Source organism: Falco punctatus (genome assembly GCF_963210335.1).
Source record: "Falco punctatus genome assembly, chromosome: 6".
Taxonomy (NCBI): domain Eukaryota; kingdom Metazoa; phylum Chordata; class Aves; order Falconiformes; family Falconidae; genus Falco; species Falco punctatus.
In genome coordinates, this window is record NC_137585.1 from 36,052,213 (window position 1) to 36,070,185 (window position 17,973).

The 17,973-nt window shown below is 36.7% G+C and overlaps 1 protein-coding gene across 16 annotated transcripts in view; it reads left to right on the plus strand.

Moving 5' to 3' along the window:
- TNRC6B (trinucleotide repeat containing adaptor 6B) overlaps positions 1 to 17,973 on the plus strand; it is a 146,072-nt gene that overhangs the window by 67,944 nt on the left and 60,155 nt on the right. The window contains exon 1 of one of the 16 annotated variants that reach the window (XM_080392992.1): positions 16,513 to 16,606. The exons of the other annotated variants lie outside the window; for them this stretch is intronic. The gene's annotated coding sequence lies outside the window, so the exon portion shown is untranslated. Of the gene's footprint in view, positions 1 to 16,512; positions 16,607 to 17,973 lie in introns of those variants that run through there. 16 annotated transcript variants of the gene reach the window in all.

Consider the following 17,973-nt stretch of genomic DNA (forward strand, 5'->3'; position numbering starts at 1 on the left):
AAGAAAAAACACTTCAGCTTTTTTGTATTCAAAATATTTCAATTTTGTATTCAATAGTATTTCAGCTATTTTGTAGATACATACGTTCTCTGCAAATGAATAAGCATTGTTTGATTTGTGTCAGAAGAGCATTATTTTGATACTGAGCTCCATTGTAGCTGAGTGTGCTTTGAACAGGATGGTTACTTCAGCAACTAAAAAGCAAAAAGGCATGAGTATTTTTCAATGAGGGTGGCCATTCTCTTTAATTCCTTAAGAATATACCAAACCCCACCATGCATGCTTAAATTATGAAATAAGGTGAGGGTGCTCATCTTTCCCAGTGTTTTCAGTAGATGCAGAGTTTGGGCTTCCTGAAGTACAGATCTGGGTCTAACAGCTGAACCCAAGAACTGATTTGAACTTGAAGAGAATGTCTTAATTTCTGAATCAAGAGAACGAGTATTTTTTAGAAAAATGAAACAGTGGAACAATTACTCCTAATATTCTCAGCTTTTGGTTTGTTGCGGTTTTTTTCTGCTTCCTTAAGCATGGCATTTGTTAAACAGCACAATCATAAGCTGTCCATCTAATTTCATAGTGGCTCTTGAGTACAGCCTGTGTGCACATGAAAAACTTCAGCTGCAGTGAGACTGCAGGAATTTATTTTTTTAAGCATGTACGCACCATAGCTGTTGTAGATTTTGAGCTTTTGGGGCTAGTTGACCTATATCAAAACAGGAAAGGTTACATACATATTCTGTAAATGCCACTTAACCATTAATTAGAGTTGAGCTCAATTGTCCCGTTTTACATGTGCTCTGTGGCAAATATACACAAATGTGTTGTCATCATGGTTCGGTCTTCATTTGTGAACTTGGTTATGCCTGAACCATTCAGTTCTCCAGGACACCATGTTCTTGTTATTTAAACCTTCCTTAAAATAAGTGCTCCACGTTTCTTCCACTTTTTTTCCCTGGTTTAAATTTTACTGCGTGTAGTAGAAGACATTGCAACTTTAATATTAGAGTCCTAATGTAGCAGCATGCATGTTTTTGTTGCAGGTTCTGTATTAGCATTTATATTTTTAATTGTATATAATTTCAGTTGAGCAATCATGCTAGATTCAGGGTCTGATTTAAAACACATGGTTTTAATTCAGTGTTGATATTCTAGACTTGTCTGCAAAACAGCTTTCTTTGGCAAGAGCATGACTACTACTGAGAACTTCATCAACTGAAGTGAGACTGATACACTCTGATACGTCACTTTGCCAGCTAAATATACAGCATGTCTATGCTCGGCCTTTTCTGAACAATTTATAGGGAGGATAATTCTTTCACAACATACAAGTGGATTTTGGTATTTCAATGCTTGGAAATTCTAATCTGGCAATACTTGCTGAATTTTTTCCAGGCTATTTTGCCTCTTACTGGAGAGAGTTTGAAGGCAATAAAAATGAAAATGGATGTCTTCTGTATGCAGGGCAGGAGAGGGTGGAAGGAACTGAAACTTAGCTAACATCCTTTCCTATTTTATTCATTTGTGCATCAAAAACTGGTGGTCCTGCAAAACAGAAAACAGCAATTAGATCGTGATCTCCATGTAAATTTTTCAAAATGTATTCTTCTATAGTCTAGTTAAGACTATATAAATAAATCTATTATATTCTGTTAGGCTTTACTTGGGTACTGTTAGTGTTATTACCCCACTATTTTATTCAAGGGAGCTTCTATGTTAAATACTAAAAAATAAATAAAAATAATTATTTAAAACTGATTTTAAATGTAGTACATGGAAATAGAGGATATCCTGTTTAGGTTTTACGTTTGTCATTCTGTACCTGGCTCTGTTTTTCTTTGTGGGTGTCATTACAAGTTCACGTGCACTGGTTGGAATCTAAATGTTGGCTAGGTTCAAATTGCCTGTAAAAAAATCTTGGTTAAACTGAAGTAAAACCCCAAAAGCTTTTTTTTTAACCTAGTGTAAAAGAAGGCTCCAGCTGATGCTACAGAAGTCAGTTATAGCAATGTTAATGGGAATTTTAAATTAAATAGTTTTGCATTAGTCAAATAAATTTTCTGTTCCTTTGCAGGTAATGTTCAGGTTATCTGTTTGACACATCTCAACCAGACCAAACAATGCTGAGAGAGAAAGTGGACAAGGCATTAGGGTTATTTTTGTTTTATTTTGTCTTTACCTGTGTCCTGTAATTCAATTCCGAGCAGATCTAGATTACCCGGGTAGGAATGCTTGCTAACCAATATGATGGCCTTGCTGTAGTATTCACAACTGCTTCGTCTGACAGAAACATGCTGATGGTAGTGTGATGTAGGAAACTAGAAACGTAATCTCATCTGGGTAAAGATGTAATCTTCCTAATAAGTTGTTTAGATGTACTACTTCATGATGGTATTTCTCTAGCTTTCTAGGGTTTAATCAGCAAATAGATTTTGAAAAACGCTGAATTACAGTGGAAAGTTTTAGTAAATTACTTGGGATGGGAGAAAATCTTAAGTCTTGCATGCAGGCAGTTTTTCAGTATGTTGAACCAGTTTAGTCGTCCTTGTGGAAAAGCTATCTGAATTTGCATTTAACCACTTCACCTTTGCATGGTAGCTATTCTGGAATGCCTGTTGCAGATTAAGTCCCTGAGTGATTTGCTTTTATCACAAAATAACACATTATTCTGAATTAATTTACTCTGCTGTATAGTTAATTGGGAGAGACGGTTTTGCTTTGTTTACTACTTTCTACAAATAATTCCTATGTCCTGCTACAGAAGAACTGTTGGAAGTGTGTTCTTAGCAGATTTTAGGTGAAACAAGATGAAAAAGGCAGAAGGTGGAGGCTAAACTTTGAGAATTTAGGATTTATTACACTGACAGCTCAATGTACCATAAAGCTATGGTTAGGCCAAGAATAACTAAACAGGTTGATTTTTGGAAAGTGGGCCTGTCTTGATAAAGTTTTGGGGACGGGTTTTCTTCCCTGGGTTGATTTAAAGGCAGCATATACTGTTGTAAAGGTGAACTGTATTTGCATGATTGGATCACTGGAGTTCAGGAAAAGTTGAGGTTAGCTAGTGTCAGCCTCCATTACATCCTTCTTCAGTCTAGATATTGTGAAGTGAAACTCTTCTACAATAGACTTGGAAGTATATGGTCAGCTTACGTTAACACAACTTCCCTTGATCTTTTTCTGAAGAAAATTTAAATGAGGTTTCAGTTAGTGTTAGGTAACTTGGTTAAGCTTAAGTCCTCTTTCCCCTTCACATTTCTAGGCCATTTTTATATTGTTAAAAGTAATATTCTAAAATATTAGTTGTAATGTTGTAGCTTGAGCATTGGATGCCCTGTGCATTTAATGTTAAGCTGTTAAAAACTTAATTGCTGGCTCAGTGGGGTAACAAAACCAAGGTTGTAGGTTTTTCTGCCTTGTAAGTTTAATTATAGCAGATAACTTGATGATTTCACTTTTTCATCCTGTTTTTTAACAAACTTTGAAATAATTATCTATTCCAACTTAACTGCATCTTTTGATCTTTGTGTATCATATATATATGCATGTATGTAGTATGCGCATGTTGGCAGTTAATGCAGTTAAAAATCATCATGTATCAGCTGACGTGGAGACTTCTTAGCGCGCCTTAAGCATTACAGCAGTAGTAAAAATTGCTCTCAAAGTCAGTTCAAGTTTTTTATTTGGGAAGAGCCTGCACAAAGAAAGCAAGTGTAAGGTAAGTGTACAGATTGAAGAGGAGCCACAGAGAAATTCAGAGGCTCTCTGAAGGCCACACAGAAAGTAAATGGCAGAGCCAGACTTGAACTCAGAAGTTCCTGGCTTCTGGCCTGGGGCTGAAGCCAGTCATAGACAGCTGTATTGAATTTACAGCTGTATTGAATTGTGAACAAAATGATGCTTTTCTTTTTCCTTTATGGCTTTACGGGAACAAAGCCGATTTAACTAAAATTATAATGTGGGTAAAAAGATGGAATTGAGTATTTCACCTTTCTCAGTTTCAAATGCTGAAAGTTCTCTTCTGTGTTAAAACTTCCATTCAGCAGTTGTGGATTTCCACTTACCAAGGAGTATGGTTAATGTAGCTGGGTCATAAATTCTAGCCAATTCTAGTGCAGTCAGAGTCTTGAGGTCAGACTGAGGGCTTTTGTTGAGGGTAGAGGAATTTGGGGCTTAAGAACTGCTCTGCCTACTACCTGAAGAAAGTGATATTATTTAAAAAAAAAAAATCCCTGAAAAGTACATAATTTTCTTTGATGTTTTAAAATAAAGTGAAAGCCTAGTTCAGAGGCAATCTTCCTGAAGTAACCGTTCATTAAACAGAAATTCACTTTTTATGTTTAACACTTGTCAAGTTTTTTATGAGGCTTTAAACATTGTTATCCTTCAGTGCAGTATGAAAGAAGAGAGGGAACCTGCTGTAGGTTTGCTGACTGGTACTTTCTTCCTGAAGTAAAAACTTAACTTTGAGTAGCTTTTGTTGAGTGTGTGGACAATTTTGGTTATTTGAGGAATTCCATTTGGGAAGAGGTTTTGATCTAAAATATTGTCATAGAGTGAGCATCACCATTATGAGTTAATTTTCTGTATTGTCAAAAATCTGGCAGGGATTAATAAATCCATTTTCACAGTAAAAGGGACTTCCTTTACCAGGGAAAATGTCATTAGTTCCAAGCTGTAGCAGCAAAGAAGAGTTTGGGTTTTTTTCCACAGGTACATTTGCTTTATCTGTGTACCATTTCTTGCTAACTGAGGCCCTATGCAAGTGTGTAGTAAGGTTATTTTCCTAAATTACTAACATGGAATGTAGCTAGAGAAAACAAACTAAAAACCCAAAACAAATAAACAAAAAACACCTCAGTGTTTTGCCAGGGAGTAATTTTCATTTTGTCTGTTAAAAAAAGTTAAATAGCTCCAAAAAGAAATACCGGTATTGAAAACTTAACAATAAAATTTTTCACCTCAGAGGGGTTGAAGCACTTAAGCCCTCCTTTCTCTTTTCTCCCTGACTCTGCAACAGTGCCCCAGTGTCTCCTGGTGTGTGCAGTGTGACTGTATTTCACTATTTGGAACAAATCATTACTGAGTGGTGTGCACTTTGAGGCTGCATCTAAAAATTTCATTGGTAGTTAACAAAAATCAGAATAATTAATTTGAGCATTACAGTGATCTACTTTTATATTTGCTCTTATTTTTTTATGCACCCTGCTGACTGAGACAGATGAAAAATGCTTTCTGACTTTCCATTTCAGTTTCAGCTGTTTGAGTGTTTACAAGTCCCTATTCCCTTTGGTTGTGGCTTCAGAAGAGACTTAAACTGGATGTTTGTCAACTTTGTTGCACAGGCCTGGACCTCTTTATAGAGATTGACATTGTTGTGGCAGTTCTTGCTTTATTCACCTATTACAGCTGGTAATATGTTGTAATTAAATTGCGAAGAACTAATTGTATAGTTCTTAGCAGCAGGTCTTCCAGAAATACTGTAACCATATAGTGATGAGTGGCTGAGTTCAGAGTTGCTACCCAGTCACCACCCGAAACAGCACTATGGACTAGATTCTTGTGACAACGAGTGGGAGACAGGCTGAACTTGTTTAATTCTGAGCTGTGTTGCCCCTGATTTAAGTTGGTAGAGGCAGCTGCAGTGGCAGAATAAAGTTCATCTTTCCTCTCTTTAAAACAACATGTTAGTTAAGAGCAAGCTTATCAAAGGCCAGTTTACCTAAGGATTTGTTTCCAGTAGTGTCCAATGTATTTGTTTTTTTTCCCCCGATACTCTTTGTAACGTGCATAATGAAAGAGTTGGTGACTCTTAGTACGCTTTCCCATTTAAGTCAGCCACATGTAAATTGCACTTACTACCATAAGTCCAGCTGGCACTTCCAGCATAGCAGATGATTTTGATTAAAGCTGAAGGTCTGGTCCTTCACCTGAAATTTGGAATTTTAAATGCTTATGTGAGTGATTGAATTCTGCATCATTTTTACTATAAGGTCATGCTAATCTTTTTGCTAGGTAGCATTGATCATTTTTTCAATGCATTGGCTTCATAGTAAAATAGATACTTTGCGCTGACGGTATGCATGGAAGCATCAATAAGCTGACAAATTAGATTTGAGGTTGTAGTGTTTAAAGGGCTTTTCTTTCAGCAGGAAATAGTCTCCCACATCAGCTTACACATTTTAACCTTCAACTTTATATAGCAGCAAAGAGTTGACCTGTCTTTATGCAGAGCTACCTTTCTTAAAGAGGATAGAGGAAGAGGTTTAACTGAATAGATCACAAATGCCGATATTTGTGGAACAGTGAATATGTCACATTCTTGTCATGTATTATACACTGGTTTTGCATAGTGTCTAAAAAAATGAAACTGCTATGTTCCACACATTTACAAAATTGATCTGTGGTAGATAAGAAGAGGTAGCTGTTAATTAAAGGCAGGAGGATCTGTTTTCAGATCTACTGTCAGCAGAGGTAAAAATTATTTTTTGTCACTGGAAATGGGAAGAACTTATGTGACTCTATATGCTGCATGCTTTAAATTGTTTTGATGTAGCTATTCCTCTGTTAGGACTGAAGTTGAAAAAAAGTACATGTTGTTAGCTACCCAGAAGTAAAAAAGTCTGTTTCTCATTGAAATTTACAATCTCTGTAAGTTTTCTGCATTTCTTTGTGTCTTATGACATCATTGTTGAACAGGAGAAGTAAATGGTTTTCATTAAAAATAAGCTGTTACTCTTCCATAATGCAGGAAGGCAAAAATTTCCTAAAAGCAGCAAACATTATTTGGGTTGAGAATTTAACAAGACAAACTAACTTAATCTTGGAACTGTAGAAATGTGTTAAATGGTAAATTTCAGTTATATCACAATGATTTCCACCTCAGTTTTTCCCTTGCCACTTAAATTTTTTATTCTCTGTTTACCATTGTGGTGGTGCTTTTTGTAACCTCTTAGGTGGCAGTGCAGCAGTTTCGCTATTTTGGTTTCTTCTCTGGATTACCTAGTTTTATTTATTTGTTTTACTCTTCCATAGCAGAAAAAAAAGTGGTGCATGTCTGGAAGATTAACCGTAGCCATTTTATATGTGGTTTGCAACTTCCTGTCATCTTAGAATTTTTGTATGTTGAAGCAACTTTCTGATGTGAATTTACATGTGAAAGAATGAAAGCTTTTTGGAATAAAGATATCATAGAGCTGACTTAGTTTATGAGAGAAATTTTTGCTTTGATAGTAATGTATATTAATTTAAAAATATATCCTTATTGCTTCTTGGGTATGAGTGGACACTAGATTTTTCAAGTGAAACATATATCCAGTCCTCAGATTGATTATTTACTACTTTAAAAAAACTCTATGTTATCTTAAGCTACCGTATTAAAAAGCAAGAGATACTTAAATGGGATTGGAGTTAGAAATTGATCTGGTGCTGTATTTGTGAATGACATAAGCAGCAAGTGAAATTAATCACTTAATCTGTAAACTGTCATTCCTGGAAAGAGACAAGGAATGATAACCCTCAATCAGGATTTCAAAACTCTTGTCTTCTTCACTCAGTACAAATAGAAAAATTTCTCAGATGAGTGGCTGCCGAGATTGGGCAGACAAAATTCCACAAAAGTACCAGCATAGTTAAAAGAAATTCTTTCCCTGGTGGGAGACTATCCTTAGTTTAGACAAATGCCTGAGGATAGAGTGAACACTTTTCACATAAACTTTCTAATGTCTTTGTTTAAGAAATAAGGAAATGATTGTTTACTTAGCAATTAGTAAGAGTTTCATGTCTAGACTAGGTGGTTTAATCTATGCTTTATTTCCAGAAGGCATGAAATAAAGTTAACTTTTTAAAAATGCAGCTAGGGAATGGTGCACAGCATCAGGACTGTAAAAATGGATGAATCAAAAATAGCTTATCAGATTATTGAATGTGAGAGGTGGCAGTCGTCTCTGTGTATTAATGGACAGTTTCTTAGAGCTTCTTTTGTTTTCTGCCTCATAACTACTGTGGCTAGTTAATTTTAAATAGATTGTTAAACAGGTATGATTGTATGGCCTGCAGTATGCTGTTTTCCATGCTTTTCCATTCCTTCTGGAATGAAGAAGAGAGATTTTTACTTTTTTTTTTTAAGTTACTGCTATATGGGTGTCTCAGGTCACCTGCACAGATTACAGGTAAGATTCACTACTGTGTTTAGCAAAGGCTTATGTTTTCCCACTTAAATGAGGAAGACATGCAATTTAGGGTGACAGTACTGTATTGTAACACAGTGGCTGCTACTTGTGATGGTTTTGTTCCATGGTTCTAGTAAATTCCTGCTTAAGTTCTTACTGTATCTCTAGTGTTAACCGTGGTGTTAACCTGATTATACCCAGAGTGGTCTCTCTTTAAAAATGTGCTTATCATTTGGCAGTTGCAGTTTTCTGTGACCCTACAAAGCTCTTGACTGAACTTCTAATATCCTTCCTGATAATGCTTCCTATGGAGAACTGACAGCTGTCTCTTTTATCTTTCCAAGCATAGCTTGCCAAAACCAAAGTTAAAAATATTAAAAACTCGACAGCACCACCACCACTACCCCCAATAAAAACCCCAACAAAATCCCCACCCCACAAACAAAAAGAAGTAATAAGATGTTTACTTAGAAATTCTGGGGTTTCTCCATCATTCCAGTTAATGGAAGCAAGTAATTAAAAACATGAGGAGAAATGATGCAGCAGACTTTCAAATAGTGAGGCACATTTACACTTTTGTACAAACATTACGTGCCAATTCATTGTGCTTGGAGACATTAATAAAAGGGCAAAGTTTTTTCTTTGCTATATGTGGAAACTAATTTTTACTAGCTTTCTGAAGTACATTGTACATGTTTTCCTAGGAGATTCCTAAAACGGAAGGAATTTTCCTTGACACGTATGCAGTCATACCATAAATCATAGACCTGTGATATAATGTACTTAAAAATTTAATGCTGGCCTTTGGAATTTTTAAGAATTTGCCCTTCAGAAAGAAAGAAGGGTGCACAGCTAATATCAAATCAAGCGTTCTGCAAGTAATTGTTCCTCAAAAACACAGCAGCAGTTTCAAGTCTTTGAAACTTAGGAAAGTATATAGCAATGCAACTTCTACTCACTATTATGTCTTGGTTGTTCGTGTTCCCCCCACTGTTTTTGACAGTATCTTGGGCAAATAGAAAACCACTGGATTCCAGAGAATGTTGGTATGGTACTGTTAATTCAGGACAGTGATCATCATCCTGTATGAATGAAGGATTCACAGTTGCAGACAGGAAAAAAATAATGTTGTAGGTAATTAAGAGTGCAAGTGGTGTTTATAGACACTGCATGCCTCAATGAGGGTATTTGGCCATTTTGAGGCCTTTGTCATTCCAAGAAAACTATTACCTGATCAAAATTATATCCTCAAAACTGAATTGACTGTATGAGGAGACAAGTTTGGAGAGGCTTTGAATTTTTTGGCTGCTTAAGTAGCTGCATGAGGAAGGATTATTAGTTTCTTGTAGTTCAAAACAAGTCACGTCTTGCTCTTGTATTATGTTGTTGTTTTCGTTTTTCCTGTTTCCTACACGCAGTTTCTTTAAAATTCTCTGGTTTTCATTCTATGTGCCAATGAATAATTTCAGCTTACATCTTAATTAGTCACAAGTTGTGACATGGAATATTGAGTTGAGATGTTTTGAATAATAATTCATTGATCTCACTTTTGAATGAAATATGACTAATGAAAAGGATGGAGAGCTGGCTGCAGTAAGAAGGGTGAGAAGCATGCATCTGGCAAACACGCACCTCTGTACCAGGCTCTGCAAAGGCTCAGTGTGTTCAACAGATTTGAAGGTTCCCTAAGAGTCAAACGCAGTTGTTTTTCAGTGCCCCTGAGGTCTTCCTGTTTTAAAATTAGATACCTAGCCTAGCATATCTCTCTCCTGTGAGCAAACTGCACTAGGATAGAGTTCAGTTTCTTTATTGATTGAGAGCACATCAAATTCCATAGTAAAACCCACACCTTTCTTTTATTCACTTATATTTTATGCCTGTGAGTCTCATGTTTCGGCCTTCAGAATGTAACGAAGCAGCAAGGAGAGGACTTAATGCACTTCTGATTTACTTATTTCTTAAGCAAGGTCTGCAGGCTGTCATCATCGTTGAAGCCTGGATGAGACCTGATTCCTGCCAGTCTGCCTTAACAGCAGGTGCAAGGCACAGAGCAGTAGGGCATGGTCTGTTAATAAAATCAGTCACTTGTAATGCCATGTATACATCTTACAAATACCACTCCCTCACATGAATGGTGGTGTGCATCTGATTCTAAAAGCTGTTTTAAGGAGACAGCTTATCTAATTTATCAAGATAATTTTTATCAACATTTAAATCTTCACACAGAAGTAGGTAGGGAGGAGGTTTATGTTAGTTTATATATTGTAAAGAGTATGTCTTAAAATGCATGCCAAAGTTGATGTGTGACAGGACAGTCTGTTTTATACCCTTAAAGTGATAAATGTATTGAGGCTTTTTTGTTCTGAAACACCTGGCTTAAAATTTTGCATTGCTGTTCCACTGGATTTTAGGTTATCATCATCATCATGTAATTACCCTGTAAGCAACACCTATTGAATAGTAGCCTTATAAAATAGGGTGGTTTAGTGATACAGTATTTGCTGTATCTCTGTATTACTGGTATGGCAGGTCCTAACTTCACTGTTGTCTGCAGTGGAATTTTGATGACCTTCAGTACAACCATGATCTGTAACAGTATAGTTCTGGTTCCTTTCTTAGGATACATATGGTCCTCAGTGGCTCACAGAGTGTCTCTTAAAAATGTGAGAATACGCTGCAACACAATTACACATTTTGCATGGGATATCCATGTCTACATAATACTAGATAAAAGCTAGGAATGAGCAGCTTTGTGTATATAGTAAAACTCTATTGAGAACTAAGTGCACTGAAAAATGTTTTTGACTTATCATTAGAACCAAAGCATGAACTTGGAAATACTGTGGTGTAGCAGAAGGATCACGTATCTGTGCTTTTCTAGTTTTGGAGAGTTACTTGCCTGATGGTTGTGTCTGTATTAGATCAGTTTGTCTGGAGACCATACACTACTGCTGCTGTTGATGTAAAGGTTCTATGGCTGCAGACTTAACAGGTTGCTCCCTCTTTGGTTCCAAGTACGTTTGGAAACATCTCGGCACTATTTGATCTTGAACTTGGTCTTACTTCTAAGTGGCAATGAATTGATTAGGATCTTCAAGATCATTGTGTTGAAGGCTGGGTGACTAGTTAACCCAGAACTCAGCAACTTTGGGGCTGTTGATTTCCAAAGAATTAACTGGGAGTGGGGGGTGGAACACCATTTATTGAAGCCTACCTGTTAAATCTCATCTGTCCTCTGTTGAAGACGTAATGCTTGAATGATAACATAAACTATGTTAACTAGCTGTTGTCCCATGTAAGAGGGAAGAACAATTGCTTCATGTGATGAAAGCTGTGTATCAGATACTGAATTGTGCTCTGGTTTTGTGCTGTAAGAAAACCTGAGATAAAATTATAATAGCGATACATACCTTCATCACCCAGAGTAAGTTGCTACAGCCAGATTATGACCTTTGAAAGGGTAAAACAAACACAAAAAACCTGATTAGATCCAGGCCTTCATTCCATAGAAGAAAAACATACAATGTAATTTTTAAAAAAATAAAAAAACACCAAAAAAACCCACAAAACAAAAACCTGTTTTTTATTTGGTGAACTCTTTGTCAGCCTTCACTGAATCTGTTATTTTGGTGGGAAATAAAACTTGTGCTTGAGCTGGTTAAAAAAAAAAAAACTAACAAAACCCCCAAAAAGCTGCTAGGCTTGAAATATGAATTACACAATTTTTCATTTAATTTCTTTATCAACATTGTAACAACAATGTCCTCTTTTCTAACACAGGGTTCACTGTAAAGTGAATCTGTAAATGTTTTTAGTGCAACTTGATTTTGTCTTATGTAGAAAACAGTAGTCTTTCTCCAAAGCAAAAGTAATTTTTGCTGTTGTATTAACGTCAGATTCTCAAACTGAACTTAAAAGGGAAATTTTGCAGGAGTTCAGTGCTTGTCACCTTTGGGGTCTTTTTGTTAGGTTAACAGGCATTAATTTAAAAAAAAATATATATTTGAACTTCTGTCATTAAAGTCTGCAAATATGGCAGCACATAGAAGCAAATCAACTTTGGTATGTTTTAGCATGGTTGGCTTTCACACTAGAACTGAGTGTTACAGTGTCTTATAGTTGTGGTCATTGGAAAGAGTAAATAACTGTAAAGGAGTAATGTTTGTAGCAGTCAAGTGTGAACATGTTATATTAAGTTGTAAAATCACTGAAGTTGATGACTACAGTAGAGTTTGCTGAAAACAATCATTTTGGACTCACAAAGGTTACTTTTTTGAGAATGGATATTGAATTCTTCAAAGAAATTGGTATTTTGATTCCTTAATTACTGGAGTACGTGACTGTTAACAAGCAACTTGCTTTCATTTGTGGGATCTGAATTCGTATTTGAATTGTGTCCCAGCTTGATATTACTTGTTAATTTTGTAAAAGTACCAAAGAATATCACACTCATATCTGTCTTCTCTGAAGAAAGTTACTAGACGACAAAACCAGAATTTTAATAAAAATCTCATGAGAACTGTTTTCTGTCTTTGGAGGAAGCCAAACTTAATGTCTTCATGAAAATGCTGCCTGAAATTTAGTGCAATCTTTGCAGGACTGAGCGTGACCTAAACTTTATATTAATGTATTAGCGATCAAGGGCTGTTCACATCACATTTGGAGTATTAATTCTGTCCTTGTTTCTAATGGAGTGCTCCTTAATGGCAAGAGCCATTTATTCTCCATACTGCTGACTTGTCCTATGACTGAACATAGGTTATTTATTGCATGGGTTTACTCATGTGCAGAATTAAGTTGTACATACTTCTTAGTGTTGTTGCAATGCTTAATTAATATTTATAAAGGCCTTTGACATGCTGTGATGAAAGGAGCTGTGCAAATGTTCAGTACTGGTATTATTTTATTAGTGAAAATACAGGAGGAGTCAGAAGGATACCACTTTTTAATTCAGAGTGAGCAATGGAGTCATTCTGTAACCTTCTGTAACCTTGAGCAGGTCATGTAGTCTCTTGTTTTGTAACATACCCTGGGAAAGCTCTGTGTTGCTCAGCATGTGTTATTAAATGTTATGCTGCCCTCCCCCAAGACAATTCTAAGGAGGAGGGGCTGGGGGGAAGGGAGAAAAGGAAAAAAAAGTATACAACCCTACTGAGCTGCTAAACATGCTAAATACATGCTGGTATTTCTTAAGGAAATACTATCATTAGAAGTAGGGGAGGGTGAGAAGGTAATGGATGTAACAGTTGCATTTTAGAGTCAGCATGAGAACTTGAACATGTGTTATCTAGACACAGACCAGAACAAATTTTGCCTGTTGCAGATCTCTTTCTCGTTCAAATTCAGTATATACTGTGCTTAACTGCAACTTCACTGTGAAGTGAGTCTGTGTAATCTTTATTGCATTCTAAGAACTCAATCACTAATCCATGGTATTTAGCTGGTATACAAGTCTTACTTAGACTGAGTACTATCTGTATTTGAGCTTTGTGATTGCCAAGATTGATAATCAGCTCTTAGAGCATCTAGTATTTGGCTATTGCATAACAATATCTATATCAATCTCTTGTGTGGTTTTTCCCTCATCTGACAGAGGAAGGTTATGATTATATACTGTCATTAAAATTACAAGATACTGATGAACTTTTGAAAAGTATGTATCTTAAGACTTAGTATGTATATAAGACTTAGCCAGCTAACCATCTGTCTAATTACATAAGGTGCAATAGCGTTTAATGAAGGCAACTTGCCATGCTTCATGCATGCAAATACAGGGTTTCAGTTTTTTGTTTCATACAAGATGCTACATCTGCATTTTACCCATTGCGCAAAATGCATAAATATGGTTTAAAACAAGGGGCTTCAAAACTTACTTAAAGTACTTTAGGAAGGAACCAACTTGCCCAGTGAAGTGTGAGGTGTAGCTGAATTGCAAGTGCTGGTTTGTGCATGTGTGTTACGGTGAATTCAAACTGAAAGCACCTGGGGTTTTGTCCTGCTTTATTACAGTCTTGTTGTGTAGCTTGTTCCTGGGGGCTTTTTATTTGCTGTTAGTCCTGCTTCAGCTCTCAGCTCAGCTGGCATAAGGATGAAGAGGCATAGTATTTGTCTCTGCCGAGGATAAACAATGGTTTGTACTCTTCAAGAACAGCAACTGGTGGTGGTGGTGCAGGATTCTTCATATAATCCTACTTATAAGCCTTAATTTATGGAGCATGTTTAGTTAAATGGAATATCAAGAATTTACTGCCCAACTCCAGCTGAGTATGCTGAACAGTACACAGATAGGTTTTTTTGAAGAGACAGTAATTTGGCAAGATTTATAAAGCATTTCACAGACCTTGCTAAATATGTTAGTTACTTCTGCCTATTAGACTTCCTGATGTGGATCGTGACAGTCCTGAAACTTTGTAGCTGCTTATTTGCAGGAAGGAGCTGAATGAATTTTCTTACCTGTTGAAAATAAATATTGCCTCAGGCAATAACTGGATTAGAAAATGCAAACCTTAAATACCTTTGCCAAAAAAATGTGAGCAAGCTGTAAGAGTGGGTTTTTTTAAAATGCATTAGAAGTTCAAGAAACCTTAATTTACTGGTTCTTCCAGCTTGGCCTACAACAGATGAATAATAACTTTGTGTGGAAAACAGTGTTCTTAACTTCCCACTGATAAAATTAAATACATTCTTGCTTTAGTATTTTGATTTAGTGTAATTAAAATAATGACTTGCAGTTTGATAAATGTTATTTTCATTACTACAGTGCCCTGAAGCACTGTATATGGAAAATTTTACAGTATTATACAGATCTGGAGGTATGTAATGTGCTTGTCAGGCTATTAATTAACTTGTATAAAGTGTTTTGGGATTTACAGCAAGTGAATTTAGAGTGTTTCTTTGGAAATGGAATAAAAGTAAACATCAGATCACTTAGAAAATGAAGTATATATTTTGATGCTGTGAGGGTATCCTTACAATATCCCTAGGCAGATAGAATTCCAAGCACCTCATCATTCAGTAGAAACTGCTTAAAAGAAGCTTCTTTCTGTCTGGGTTTGGTTTGTTGTTTTGTTTTTTGGTAATTTAACTGTCACTAGATAGAAACTGCTTCACTTAAATATATATTTCAGGTTTTTTCTTGATCCCTCCTGAAGTGCCACACCATGACAGTTGAGAAAACCCCCAGTATTTTAAAGTGTGTTCAACTACAGCAATAACACTGTAGTGTGATGTTACCTAATGTTTTCGTTATTTCCACCTTTCCCTAAAATTCTGTCCTGTATGTCCAGATAGTTTGGATCTTTTACGAGGCTGGCTTTTAGGTCTCATTTTTTAATGAATGAGAAAAAATGTCAATTATAATCCAAGAAATATTGAAACGTATTTTAAATGTAACTACAAAGGTTCTGTATGAACCAGTTTCTTACTGTCTATGTGGCCTGTGCTGGTGCCACAGATGTTCTAGGAAATGTTCTAGGAGAATGTTTCATTTAATTTAACTAAAAGTATATTATACTTTTTCAGTAATCTTTCTGAAATGTCACATTCTGACATTAAAACAAATGTCGTAATTGTTGTATGTACTGTGGCACAGTTACCATAGCAAATAGATTAGTTTCTTGGGACTTTTTTTAGTATTTAAAAAAAAAAAAAATATCTATTCTTGGCATTTAAGAGAGAAGCTTGTAATCTAGTAAGGTACAGAGCCGCTTTTGTTAAAATTAGGTTTACACCATAGTCAGGAGTTAACATTTGCTTTTTAACTGCAGTCAGAAGATTAACAGTAAACAGGTGTTTTTTCTAGCGCTTTTCATACATACCTGCAAGAATGCATTACTAAGGTGGCACCAATGCTCAGCAGCTTCACTTGTGTCACAATTTGTATACCAGTTCAAAGCCCCGGTGCAGCATTGGTAAAGCTGCCGGTAGAGCTTTGAGGTTGACTTGCGGAGTCAATATGGGCTGCAAAATGCCATGCTGTACCGATACAGACACCTGAAGAGGAGGGTAGCTCATTTAGGGATTTCTGCTGCAGTTCTTCTGCAGAAGACATATCTGTAATTAGTTCCCTGCTCACTGAACCACTAAGCACAGAAATGCTTATTCATTCTGCTCTTAAGGTAACACATTTTTTTTAAAAAAGGATTCCAGAGCTGGATTGCCAGAGTCACTGATACAGAGCTGGGTATGGTCAGCGATGCACAGTCCCTGGCAGCTGGACAGTATGGTGCCCCGTGGGAGTCAACGATGGGGCTGATAATGTTTGACATCTGTATTAATGACCTGGTTAATGGATGGAATGTACCATCAGCACATTTGCAGGTGATCCTAAACTGAGCTCAGTGGTTGATACCTCTGGATGGTAAGACTGCCGTTCAGGAACCACTCAGTAGGCTGGAGAAAATGATCTGACAGAAACCTCTTTAAAGTCAACAAAGGTAAATGGAAAATACTACACCTAGGGCAAAATAACCCAGTGCTATAGCATAGGTCAGGCATTCTCTGGCTAGAAAGTAGCTCTGCAGAGAAAACACCTGAAGGTCCTAACAAAGAAAAAGTCGAATGTGAGTCAGCAGTGTGTCCTTGATGGTAAGAAACCAACTGTGTGCTGGGTCGTATTAGCAAGGCTATAGCCAGTGGGTCAAGAGAAGTGATTCTTTTCTATTCAACACTTAGAAGCGCACCTTTGACATACTGTGTCCAGTTTTGGCTTTCATACAGGAAGGACACTGGCATACTAAATGGTCACTAAGACGATTAGTGTTCTGGAGCACATCTTGCACAAGGAGAGGCTTAGAGAACTGGATTTGTTCAGCCTTAGAGATAGAAGGCTAAGGGGGAAATAGTACTGCTGTCTTCAGCGGCCTATGAGAGGGTATAGAGAGCCAGACTTTTCCTGGAGGTGGTGCACAGTGATAAAATAAGAGACAGTGAACACAAGTTGCAGAAAAGAAATTCTAATTAGGTACCGGGGGAGGTAAATGTAATGGATATAGTAAAAATAAAAAGAGGTGGAGGGGGCGGGTAAGCATTTAAGCTCTCCACAGTGGTGGTAGTGTCCCTGTCTCCCTATCCTTGGAGATACAACCTTCTTGGTGATGGTTCTGCTTTGACTGTGAGGTTAGACCAAACTACAGGTGACTTCCAGAGGTCCCTTCAATCAGAATTATTTGTGAATTGGATGGTGAGACCAGCAAGGGTATCATGTATCTAGCACAGAAAGCATCACTTAGTTCCAAAAGATGAATTGGTTTAAAAAGTAATTTTAAAAAGACAAACTAGAAAGGACTGTTTAGGGGAAAATGTTCTGTGTAACTTTTCTTCTGTTAGTTTTCAAATGACAGATTTTTTTTCACCTGACATGCAAACCATTTGAGATTATAAAACCAGTAGAGTTTACATCTTTTAATCCTTTACTACAAAGCAAGACTGGCAAATACTTCTGTATTCTGCACTTGCAGACTAATAAGCAATCCCTTATCCGACACCTGGCATTTTTCTCAGGCAGCCTGCATTCATTTCAGATCCTTGTTGTATGGCGAAGTAGGACTTGCAAGTATTTCTGTATGCACACTGAAGCAGGTGAAGTGTTCTTACTCGGTGGTGAAAAGAAGTCTCACATGCAAAGGAGAATTTAGCAGTAGCTCTCTCAGAGCGATCACCTGTCCAAGGCTTTGATATTCCCCCGCCCACACACCCATAGTTACAGAAATGAAAGGACTTCGCTTAATGGAAGATACAGAGAAATGTTTTTACAGGTAGTCTGTCCTCTTACCTGCTGAAATTTCGGCTTTAGCAACAATTA